At 35.9% G+C, this 13,637-nt stretch overlaps 1 protein-coding gene across 2 annotated transcripts in view; it reads right to left on the reverse strand.

Annotated features, from left to right (window-relative positions):
• Positions 1 to 13,637, reverse strand: part of LOC115625040 (ABC transporter G family member 20) — a 76,799-nt gene that overhangs the window by 62,864 nt on the left and 298 nt on the right. For both annotated transcript variants that reach the window (XM_030519887.1, XM_030519886.1), the window contains exon 2: positions 12,993 to 13,119. The gene's annotated coding sequence lies outside the window, so the exon portion shown is untranslated. The remainder of the gene's footprint in view (positions 1 to 12,992; positions 13,120 to 13,637) is intronic.

The following is a 13,637-nucleotide window of genomic DNA, read 5'->3' on the forward strand; positions in this document are numbered from 1 at the left end:
CAATTTTGATGGATCGATTGTTCAGAATACGATTCATAAGCACTAAGAAACTAATCATGTATATCTTGGTTAGTTATAGTTTAAGGCAAATTCTAACCAATATTTGATGCCTGATTAGCAAAAATCCGAAAAGACCGAACTACAATGCTGGAACAGAAGAATGTAGAGGCTTGCTTCGAATGTTGAATTATATTTCATGATTAGCGCTGTCTTTTTCACAATACTGTTTGAAAAATAATTTTAAAAAAATGTCAGTCCATGTGGTTTTTCGCATCGAATTGAGGTTTAAAGACAGTCCACATGAAATGTACAATAATTAGGAGCCATTTGATGGCCAAGTTATTATTCAGCTAATAATTTTAATTTTTTACTAATAAAAGAAAATTATGATGCATTTATTATTCTTTTCTTTTTTTTTGTAAAAGTCTCACAGGCTATTAGAACTAATGCAGGGCTTTCTATATTCGAGAATGTTGAACATTTGCTATTTTTCCACGAGCCAGAGAATAAGTTTGTGCTTGGCAACACTTTAGCCAAGTGAACTTGGTCAGATACTTGATGTGCAGTGGTCGCCTGCCCTTAAGGAATGTGCATCCTCAATCGTATTGACATGTGGCAAATAAACAGCAACAGAGACTGCAGCAAGAGCAGTGCTTGAAACGTGAAAAATGCACAACAACCGGCACTGGAACTGCAATGCACTTCGATATTTAGTCACAGCTTTGCAGTTAACTGCGAAACTGGTTTGAGGCCGGCCCGACGCGTCGGTTTGTCGACAGACAATCAATTTTGCCTTTAATAGAACTGTCAGTGACTGGCAAGTCATGACTGGCAAAGGTCGAACTATGAATGCCGCTATAATTTTGTTGGCACTAGTCAAACACATACTGCTAATCAGAGCCCCAAAGGCTTACATATTTCGTGCTTTAGTGCGAAGATTCGTTGGAAGTACGACTTGTAAAAATTCGTCATTATTTGCTAATTGCGTGGTCATCCGTTGTTTTGCGATATGACGGCATTTTTACGCTTCAACTTGACAGTGAATACATTTTTGTTTTGTTAACTAAACGAACTGCTTAGTTGTTGGGAAAAACACATCTACAATAGCAATAGAACTTTTGTAATAATGTAATAGCAACAGAGGTAACTGCAACTATCAGTTCGCATGTCTGCCAGAGATATTTTATAAACAAGATGATTGCTAACTATTTAGTTTTACAAACTGCATGTCATATATACACACAAATTAAAATAAATGCCATAACTGTGGAAATCTAGAAGCACAAGAGCATACTATTACTGTAACTATTGTGGCTGTTGTTCTATTCCTCTTTATCTTGCAACTTGAATTCAATCTGTGGAATGCGCAAGGCGAGAAAAATTGAGTCAGGTCAGTCAGGTAAAGAGGCAAGAGTGGATAGGAAATGAGCTGACAAAGATAAAAACAGAAATGGAATGAGAAAATCGAGCAACAATTATTAGTAATCTCAACTAACTCCATTGAAAACACACAAAAGCCAATAGGTCCCAGCAGTGCTTGTTCCTCTAGTTGGTTTCAAGCAATTAACTAGAAGAATGATGCAGATTTGTCGCCACCCTACCTTCTTATGGATACTAATGCACTGAGCTATCAAATGAGCTGTGATTAAATGGTTTTATTCAGCAAAAAACAACCCAGAATCTGTCTGTAACCTGACCAGATGTGTAGACTTGTTTGTACTGCATGAACCAGTCCAGAAATGTATTAGTTTATAATGGAGCTGATAGCTTTATTTAAATTTATGGAATACGATCAGTTTATCGTCATGTTTTCACTCCCTTACATCATTCATGGCGTCATATTGGTTCGTTGCTAACATATCGTAGAATGTGAACAGATTAAGATGATGCTTGAAATATTGTTAGATAATTACATAATACCAGATATTTGTGCAATTTATTGGATATAGCTGTGTAATTGTGAAGGTAAATGAGCAATAAGCAGCAATAAAAGCCGTTTTTGCTTAATGCAGCAACATGTCTAATATACTCGTAGTTCTTATATTGTAAACTCATTATTGGCACTATTTTTTTTTTTTAAATGTGACCTATACTTATTATTTTTATAAGCGACTCAGAGAGTAAGAGATTTTCACATCATATGCCTCTACAGCTCTTGGTTGAAATTGGCGAGAGTTCTGGCGTACCCGTTATTGTCAGAATCAAGTCAATATTTGTATCTCCATGGCTTTGGAATCACAACTAATCTGAACACCAAACTCTGCCCATAAATTTCATTCCATCTATATGTAGGATAATTTATTTGATAGTATTTTTTTATCAAAAAGTTTATTGAAATACTGTTTTCTTTTTTTTTTCAGTTTCGATACGATTAGTTCAAGGATTACGCAAGCTATTGACACAAATTTCAATTTGCGGAATCAAAACAATATCCAAGTTTGAATTAGAACTCCTTGGAATAATAAAAGTAATACATTTTAACAAATAAAATACGTTCGGTACTACTACTCCGGCTCTTTTTATGCAGATCTCTACTAACAGCAAGACTGAAATATTTGTGTCTGCATATTGCACGAACACATTTCCACTTGACAACAGCAGCAAGAACAGGAACAAGTTCGAGAGTTACAACAGCAGAAGTCACAGAAATAGTTGAACAAGGATCAGCGTTGGCATACCAACGAGCTCTGCATGATGATGATGTTAAATCTGATGATGATGATTGGGTTGTTGGCGGCATCGAGCAGAGCCTCGAGACAATGTAGCAGTCGCAACGGCGGCAACAACATCAGCAACAGCAAATGTTGTCTGCAACATCTAAACATAGAGTGCATCAGTGGTAGGCATAAGACGGGAAGTAGGGGTCTGGCGGTCGCTTAGGGACGGGACTGCAGACAGCGGCAATGGAGGCAGAAAAAGTTTTGCTGTTGGGTGCAAGCCTGCAACAGCTGTTACATACATGCATACAAACATACTTATGCACACACATACATAGGTATAGGTGTTTATGCATGTGCGTGTGTGTGTATGGGTAGATGCCTTTGTGACAGCAACAATCACTTTGCAGACAGCGCACTTTCACGAATGCAACCAAAGTGTAGTCGCGCATTCTGCATGCATTGAACCTAAGCTGAAATCGATCAAGTATACGCCGCGTTGCCATACACGTTGGAAGCTGCCGAGCAATGAAACGGATAGAAGCGCACACTTATACACACATAGTCGGTTGGTCGCCTGGTTGGTTTGTCGGTTCAAAACTCTTGACAGGCAATCCTTGCACAGCTTGACTTTCTGAGCTCTGGGCGAGTATGTTCTTGCTGTGTTCCTCGAACCGAGAGCCTTGGCTGATGCAGTACTTCGAGTCGTGTTTACCATTTATTTCCATATACTACGCACAAAGGCTGTATGTTTATGCACATATGTACATTCTATGTGTGTGATATTTTGTTTACTATCCCTCTCTGCTTTTCTCTGCATCTGTGTAAACATTTAAACGATTAAATTCCTTTTTGAGTGAATTTTTGATTACCTTTGCTGGCGTATCAAGCATTTTATATATTATTTGAAATTTAATGCAGCTGATGAGTTTCGCAAATTAGTGCATTGAAGAGAGTGGTGAGAGTAACGCAAAAAATGCAATCACAGTAAATATATATGTGTTCTCAGTTGTTGCAGAATATTGTATTCTAATTAGTTTTGTCAGTTATATGGCTTTTAAACGCTAATAGCTTTTCCATTTTAATTAAAATGAGCATTAGAATCGATTTTTTTTATGTTTGTTTTATGAAACAGGCCCGCTTCTTTGATATGAACAGAGCAAATTAAAACGTGGTTTTTAAGTGCCAGTATGTCAATTAATTGATCAATTGATGTTTACCATAACAAGCTATAGCCAAAAGTTCAAATTTTTGTATAGTTGTAATATATTTAATATGAATCGATAAGCTTGAATATTTATGCTCAGTTAAATAAATTGAAATAAAAGATACAAAAGCTTGGATAAAAATAAATAGAGTTGTACAATTATTCGAAGAGAAAAAAAACTAGAAGAATAAAACTGGGTCACAAAAATTGTTGGTGGTTTTTCGATACCAAAAAAAAAAAAAGACGCTGCTTGTAAACAAAAATAAATTCGAGTGGGTGAATGAGATACCTGAATCAAACAGTTTGTGTTAGTATAAAAAAATATCAATGAAAGCATTACGTTCGACAATTAGTAGCAGAAAGTTAAACAAACTGCCGATCGAAATGCACAAGCCAAGGGATATGTTGCATGCCAATGTGCGCCCAGTTGCTCACTCGTTTCACATCAATGCATTGGTCAAAAACCATTTTGTTCACCAATAAAAACATATATAAGAACGAGCATTTTCCATATTTTCATATGCAATATAGACAACTTGGCAAGACGAGCAATTCATTCCATTGGACTACAATATTTGTGGAATTTATTTATATATACATACCCAAATATTTATTTACTTGTATTTCGTTTTGTTTTGTGCGCCTGCAATTGAGTGGAGCAGCTGCGATTCAACAAACATGCACAAACACTTATACTCATGCATATTACTATCGCTAGTTAGCTACAGCAAAAATCGAGAGACAACAAAAGGTCATTTAATATTTGTATGCCTCCATAATTCAATTACATTGCGCTACAGCGTTCGAACGTGTATTTAATTTATAGGTAAGCTTTCATTTTATTTCATTTGTTTATAAAGAATGAATTGTAATAATTAACACTCACACAAACACGCACGCATGCATATGTATGTGGTTGCCGACCAAATTGCGCAAAAATTTTCCACCCAATTATGCACATTTTTCCACACCGGCTCTCTCGCTCATTCGTCCGTTTCGTTCAGTCAATCGCAAGCTTGTTCTACTGGCCATGTTCAGGTTTTCATTATTATTATTATTACTTTTATTATGCTCTGAGCCCATTTCAAATCTGCAGTTAGTTTCAACTAAATTTAGTCCGTAATGAAAAGAATGGGGGGAAAAAGAAACAATTAAACAAGAGCGACAGGCGTTCTACACAGTTGAACGCATTTTGGCTTTCATGACGCTATTGTTGGCCAAGAAGTGACCCGGCCAAGTTTCAAGTTTCAACTCTTTGGCTTACAGTCATTCTGCGTCATCGCACAGTGGCTCACAGCACGTTTTTTTTTTTATAAATTTGGATCCCATACAAATAGGTATTTGTAAGTTTTAAAGAAGTAAAGCAAAGAAGCAGCTCTTGAAGGTCAAAGCGAATCATGTAATTAGTTGACAAACAATACTTATTATTTAAGCTAGAATTCGTAAGTTTTTTCTTAAATCTGTTTTGTGCACATAACATTCATTTTAGGAAGTTTACTGCTGATCTTTTACTTACGTTGTGCGTTTTTTATTTAATAAGCCAAGCCATTTATTTTACAAGACTATTCTAAAGAAAATACATTTTTCTAATAATTTTGTGAATACCTGAGAGATTGAACTTATTGGTAATTTTCATTTATGAAAACATCTGCTGGGAGTTCCATTTTTGGAGACGAAAGAGCGAAATTGCTTTTCTAATGAAATGATTAGTAAATTCTTACTATTCCAGCGTTTTCATAGGCCTATTATAAACACCTGTACGATAAAGCTTCGACACGCTATGCCAAATAGTGTGTCTATTTGTAGCCTGATCACATTTTAAAATAGTGCATACAATTTCTGCCCAATAAAATGATGTGTGCGTGCTGTCCACTGTGCGATGGCTAGTCATGCTGTTTCAGCGCTTAGTCAAGTTTATTTGTTTTGCAGCCGTCGTTGTTGCTGCAGCAGTGAGTAATCGTAAACTGATTTTTTTAGCATTGCCTCCATTTTTGAAAAACCGCACAGTTGTGAGAAGCGAAATGAGACGACTATGCGCTTTTCTATCCGCCAGAGCCGTAAGCGGCTTTGTCTTGTAAGTCGAGAAGGCTCCTTGGCCGACTAACTGCTTTGCTGGTCTGCTGTTGGACGCCTGAATGTATTCAAGTAGCACTCGAAAGAGTCATTAGCTTGGAATAAGCTGGCTGTGGCATCTTTCCGGCACAGATTCATTTTCTGAGCCATGCTTAAGTAAGCGTAAGAGCTGCGTTAATGAAAACTTATTTAGACTGTTGACAATGTTGCACTTGGAAACGGAAGTGGTGGCTATCGATTGAAACTACAATTTATTTTAAAGTATTATAAAAGTGCAAAGGGATTATGTAAAAATGAAAAGCTAGAAAACGGACTGGCTTGACAGAAGAATGTTTTATCCAGTACGTCTTTTCAAAATGAAACACATAGACTTCCAAATAGTATTCCTCCTGAAACTTAGCTCACAGATTAGCAAACATGCGAAAATTACTTTATTATATATAAAGTATTTTAAAGTAAGAATGGACTTCAACATCCATTTAAAGCTAATTTGGAAAATATATGCAATTAATCGCCACATATTTGATGACATTTTCAAAGTATAGTTGGGCATTTGTTGACATTGAGGACACTGTCCTAGTACTATAGTTGTATTAGTAGCAACTTTAATTTTTCATAATAATTGAAAGTTAAATTAAAAATTGAACTACATTGAACTAACCGTCTATCGATCATCAAAAATGTACACTGAAGTACACGTTGGCCGTGAAGTTTGGATAAGTAATTGGTTTTACAGCAACATTTAATTATGCAATGAAACTATTTATTATATTAATCATATTTTTACAAGACATATACCTACATTTGATATATGAGGCATATGGTTCAATGACAACATTTCAGTTCATGCTTTGTTAAGCATTTCTGCATATTTCTGGAATTATCGTAGAAATAGTTAGTCATTATTAAGCATTCTTTCTGTTGATCGCCCATCACATTGGCTTTCTTGGAGAACAATTTTCATCGTAGCAGTGACATGATTTTTTTCATTATGCGCCGAAATCCAACGGCTGGAGTCAGATAACTCCAAAGCGACGCAGAAATCGTTGTCTAGGCTCTTCCATGCTTCAAAGAATTAACTTGAATTCTTCTGTAGAAAATTTCGGTGACCTTGTATCCGGCATAAGTATGGTTTTTTGTAAGTCTGAAAGGTCAGCTGGCAATGCTAGATAATTCCGTTTCAATGTGAACTGCATAATTACAACAGTATATTCTAAGGCTTAGTAATGTAGTCAAGAGTCAAACGAATACGCAATACCAGGAGCTGCGTAGCTCTCCCAATCTCGATGGTGTTGCTGCTGAACAGATTTAAATGAAATCAGAGCAATCTGCCTGTGGCATTTTATTCATATTTCGCATGTCTCGGGGGTATTTAAAAAAATTGCCAAACCGGTGAAATTTTTGTAACGGAATGCAAATGGGGGTTCCCAGTCAGCAAAAACAGTTGCAGCGGGAACGGCGGCGGCAGCATCAACAAAACAAACCGTTACATATGCCTCTTTATATGTAAATATTACATATGTATGTAAATATTTGGCAATTACTTTACGCCCATTTCATTTGAAAACTCTCGGCATATTCCGCTCGCCTCACCTGACGTATGTATGGATCTGTTGCTGTTGTTGTTGTTGTTGTTCTTGTTTGTTCTATCTGGTGAAATATGCAAAAGCGGCGCCACTTGTTTTGCCCGCTGAATGATTTTTCAATTTAAATTGTGATTAAATTTTGTTACACTTCAATGCAAAAAGTCAGGTGGGCACGCATTTTTCTTGCTAACAAATATCCTCGCATGTACTATACGTACTCGTATAGTATGTGTGTGTTGGAAGTTTTTATTTAGTATTGATTTTGAAAATCAATGGCAGAAGTCTGGCAGGAAGCGGCATTATCTGCCTAGTCTAGCATCGCTGGAATATTGTTGCTCCGCTGTGTGTTTTTGTTGCTGGCGTTGCCCTCTTCGCTGGTATTTGTTATGCAAATTTATTTTCGATTACTTGTTACCAAAGATTTGCTCAAGATTATGCAAATGTGTCAAACGTAATATATATGTGCATATAGCAGCCATTTTTCTCCCCAATACATATACGTGTATACTATATTTACATCGCAGTGTTTCGCCTTACAAGCGGCTTATTACCGTTAGTGGTTGTCATTGCCAGTGGTTCTCATTGCCAGTGATGTCGTTGAGCTCCCTTCATGATGTCCTACGGCCACGGAAATGTCGTCTGGCCGAAGTACGACTATATGATTCCACAGAAAACTTTGCATAAATCCATCAAAGCATTTATTTTTGGGCATATAAAAAATAATGGCATGGAAAATCTATTTCTCATAAGCATTGATTGTTTATAGCCATAAGCTATTGATTTTTTATTGAGAGCGCCTATGTTTATTTCGTCATTACGATTTTCACGCACTTGCACCCTAGTTCGCACAAATACATACATATCTACAAGATGTATATATATATTTAATGTGCGAACGTACCCGTATTGCTAAATATTTTCGTCGTTAAGGGCGACAGGCACAACTCCAACTTTAGCGTTAAATGTTATCGACAATAATTAAATGTAAGTGCAATTTCTTTTGAGAATGCAAATTGATTTGCTTATCATTTCTGTTACGACTCTTTGGGGCACAATAAATTTTTATTGCAACATTTGAAGTATAGGAGGGTATTTGTTGTTCTCAGCCGTGCAAGGGTTTAACAAAATGAAAATATAGAATAAGTTGGAAATAATTGGGCTAAAGCACTCAAAATAATAATATTTTTGTTTTATAGATAAGCAAATACCGAGCAGTGTTTTCCAGCTCCAGTAGCTGGCTCTCCTGCTGATATGGACAGATTCAAGTTTCCTGATGGACAAGGTATTCGGTTTTATTTATCAATTATTCTGAAGAGGATCTCATTTGTTCTTTTATAACTGAATTGTCTATCTTATGTCTATCAATATGTCATCCGAAATGGGGAAAATGAATAAAAAATTAAAAGAAATACATACAATGAGCGAAAACCAATAGAAATTGAACTGAATGACCATTTTCAAATACACTCTCGCTGTAGAAGTTTTTGAACAATTTGCTGTCGAAAATGGCTTTCTGATCTCAGTGATCAACCTGAGAAAAACCCGTATTTATGTCACATATTTTTCAAAATAGATTAAACAGAATGTTTGAGTTGCAGAAATTATTAAATTTGATTTAAAATGTAATAATAATACAATTTTATTAGCTTTATATGTCTCTATATAACTTTATAGTACGCAATTGATTCAGAAAAACAGCCTGCCAGTTTTGTTGGCTCTAGCTCCTATACTCGTACTATCAAAGATCCATTGATATATATAGAGCAACTCTTCTAGTCAACTTCATAATACCCTTTTACCTATCGAGTGTAGAGTATAATGATGCCCATCCATTCAAACTCAACACGTGCACAATTTGTCTCCTTTCGCCATTTTTTTGCTCATGCATCTCGCACGTGCATTTTTTTTCAGAACTTTTACAAATTAAATTAAATATATTAATTAAATATTGTTGCATTTTTTCATTTATCAAGTACGACTTTGATTGCATCGGCGTCGCCAATGCGTTTCAACAATTTATTTGTGTTTGTTGTTTATTTTTATTGGTGGCTTTTTTGGTCGACATCGCGTCGCATCGCTACCAATTTTTACATGTGTGGTCATTTAATTGAATAATTATATAACTATATAAATAAAAATCATTTCTTTTTTATTCTCCCCTACAAATGTTGTTGTGGTTTTTGTTGTTCTTGCTTTTGTCGGCATTTTTCGCATAGCTTGTAAATCAATTTCCTGAACAACGACAGCATCCGTTTTGACCACGCGGCCAGGAAGCAGATATAACAAACGGCCAAAATGGCGAACCGCCTTGACAAGCTCAATAAAAATCATTTGGCTGCAAATCTGCGAAGAGTGCATGCGAAATGTTCACAAATCAGGTGGAAATTTTATATGCACAAGAAATCAAATAAATTAATGTTAAACTACAAACAAAAAATTGAATGTTATTGCTGTCACTTGGCGTTATTCGCGCTTTAAAGGCAAAAGAGGAATAATGTTTAATGCCAATTGATTTACATTGTCGGTGATGTCTGTTTAAATTTTGTTAATAACACTCCATGCGTCTGTTTTGAATTGAATTAGAATATTGCATTAATTTTTTAAAATGCTGTAGTTTCAGTTAATTGTTACTATTAGACAAAAACTGACAAATCATCAAACATTAAAGACAATGTTTTATTCAGTTCTATTACCTTATAATTGTTTTTTACACGAGAATTACAGAGAATTACATTACAGTGGACTTATATAGATTGATTTATATCAGATCAGTTGGGTTAAAAGAATTTTCCGTCATGAATATAATGCAATTATAATTTAAAAAGATAAAAATACTAATGTATTCTTAACTACTACACACATTTATTTGGGACTTACTTTTCAACGCCTATGTGCAAACTTTTTCAAATTTTTGTGCCGCCCAAGCTGTCTGAGCGAAAATGATTATCTATTAGAAGAACTTAGATATAAAAGTATACTATATATTGTTTCTTTTGCTGATTTACTCGCAGATATTTTGCTGACCAGCTATTAATGAAAACAGTTCTTCACGTTGTATAAAATGGAAAAACTCCTCACTATTTGGCTCAGGATTTTATCATAATTCAAAAAAAAGAAAAAGCTATAGAGGCTGATAAGCAAATTAAGAATATAACTTTTATTTGATGTGCTTTATGTATTTTTTCGATGTTATATGCTAAAGTCCATCTTCAGAATAAGCGGCTCTCGGCTTGAAGCTTAACAATTATGTCGATCATGATGATATGAAGAAATGCTGCTATTTTATTTGATGAAAGAAAATTGAAATCCAGACGACGACTCTTAAGACTAAATAGCATTGGGTGTTCTTGAAATCAGATATGCCAAAGGGCAGTGAATAGAATTGGAAACCACACAGTGAGTAAGGCCGACACGACTGCGACTATAAGGCTCAAAGTTATCAGCCATTACTTTCGCTACTTAGCCAAGTTTATTCCGCCACCTACATTTACTCGAAGTAATAAAACGCTCGGCTAAAATTAAAATCAAAATTCATGCCAAGTAGGAGTATCGTAAGAACTTAATGACTAACCGAAAGTCCATAATGGTTTATTAAGTGATTCACTTGACTTTGCGATAAATCGTGATTTCTGCAATTCATGTAAAATAATGAAAACAAGTCGGACAGCACGACAGCGGGAGAGTGTGGCCAGCAAGTTCCGTTGGCCCAGATGTCAAAAATCAGCGGCATGCGTTCAAAAGAGGCAGCCATAAAAAATGTATAGACATTATATACAAGTGCCCGACCTGACCACAAAGTGCACTACGGTTAGGTTCGGTTCTGTTCGGTTCGGTTTGGTTTGGTTTGCGTGCAAACGCTTTATAATCGTTGCATAATTTATTAATTTAATTAGTCAGAATTAATGCGACAATAACAACAGTGGTGCTCACCTGTAATTGCGTTAATCTTTCATTCCCTACTTCTGATTGTTTTTTATTTCTGTTTTTAGTTTCATTTTACTACAGTTTTGTTATGACCTTTTCGGTTTGGCTTAGTGCGTTAAAATGCTTTTGAAATTCCACTGCCACCGAGCCAAAGGCAAACGTTCCCAGTAAAGCAGTTTTGCGGGTTTAATTGTGCAAAGTAATGCGGTCACATTTACTAGTTTTGTTGCTCACTTTCGACGTGGTAGCTGTTGTTGTTGTTGTTGTTGTTGTAGTTGTACTTGCGCTCATTGTTGCGGTAAGCAGAAAGGTTAAGTGTGAGCTTAAAGCATGTAATTACAATTCATTAAATCATTTAATAACTAGCTAGTTGCAAATCTCGGCTCAGACGACCTAATCAAGCATTTCAAAGTTGAAGGACCCGCTATCTATTGACTGGTGTATCAACGAACTTTGGCACCAGCGAAAACAGTAGCTGTAGCAAAAGTACTAGTAGTAGTAGTAGTAGCAACAAACAAAGCCCGATTGAACAGGTTCAAAAAACCTAAAAACCTACAAAAAATATCGACACTACAGTCAAGGCATTGACAGTAATGTACGATGGCTTGAATTGAAATTTTATGTCACACAACTCCACGATACAAAAGTGAAATTCAAATTAAATTTTACGATTATTCATTAAATTCATTTAAGTGCAACCCATAAATGCAAATATGCAACACACCTTTCTCAAATTTGAATATAAATAAAGGAACTTTGAGACAAAACAATTTTTGTAATGTTTTAAAATCCAACATCAAAATACTCTTACTTGATATTCAAATATTAAACATAAAAAACGATTAGTATTGATTTTTCCAAGCTAAGTACAAGTAGTTGAAAAATAACTTGTGCACGCATCAAGTCTCAGTACTTATGAAACATTCATTCTCCTGTTTAATATAAGCTTACTAAAGTAAATATATATTCATAAACAAATTGTCTTAATTTCAAAAGACGTATCAGGGTTCGGGTTCAAACTCGGAACGTTAAAAAATGACTAAAGAGGGTATAAATAAATAATTTTGATGTGGGACAAAAACGAATTCGTAAAACTATGAATATTAATGCCTGTTGTGTTCACCCACTTTGAAAGCAAAACCGGACCACTGTGCGACGCAGACAGCGCAGCTGACGGACCGTCTTACTACAACTTAAGCTGAGTTTGCATTTAAAGCGTCGCAGCAGCAGCAGCTGCTGTTACTAAATTTTCTGCGGCGGTTACTGCTGCTGCTGCTGCTGACCTTGGGCTTCATAAATCGAATTGGAGCAGGTCGTTGACGATAAAGTTTTTAAAGAAATCATGGCGCGTTGTTGTTGCTCTGATGCGGTGGCATTTACTGAAATCCCTTGCCCGCAAAACCGGTGTGGAGCGTAAGTTGAATGGGAATTCTAGAGTGCAGTGCATTTTAGAGATTTTCTTTTCATTTTGCTGACATCCTTGAAATTGAGCTGCAATTTGCATGTATTTTCGCTTATTTACATTGTAATGCGACTTGTAGTTACCTGTTCTTTGCGATTTCTTATTGTTGTTGCTGTTGTTATTGCAATCGCAGGTGGTGCTTCGATCGTTGTTTACTTGTTAGGTTTCTAGTATTCTTCTATTTTGAGTAAATTGCACACTTCACTGGCACTGGACGGCAGCAAATTGTAAATAAAGACATAAAATAAAAAAACGTTGATTTTATTTTTCCTTGCGGCCACACACAATTATATTATATTTTTCTAACTAACTTTGCTTGTTTTATGTGTACGTGTGTATGTGCCCGTGTGTTTGCAAAGCCACAATACAAAATCTAAAAGAACACGTTTACTTTTGGTATGTTTTATTTATTATTTTCAACCAGTTTTTTTTTTGGTTGCGGCTACAGAGAGCAGCGGTCGCAGCAGCAGCAGCAGCAGCAACAACAACCACAACAGCTTTACAAAAATGTGTGATTGAGCAAAGATTGAACACGCGGACGCACACAAATGCAGAGAAGTAATTACAGCGACAGACGGAGTCAGGGTAAAGACACAATTTGCTGCTGAAATGGCAAAACTGAAGACTCAGGCAGACGGTATGGTGCGCATGCGAAATCTGAGCATTACTTTGCCATTATGTTGTTGCTTCGGCTGTGCTAGTGTTGTTGCTACTATCGCTTTGCCTTG

Source organism: Scaptodrosophila lebanonensis, unplaced genomic scaffold, assembly GCF_003285725.1.
Source record: "Scaptodrosophila lebanonensis strain 11010-0011.00,11010-0021.00 unplaced genomic scaffold, SlebRS2 tig00000072-arrow-pilon, whole genome shotgun sequence".
Taxonomy (NCBI): domain Eukaryota; kingdom Metazoa; phylum Arthropoda; class Insecta; order Diptera; family Drosophilidae; genus Scaptodrosophila; species Scaptodrosophila lebanonensis.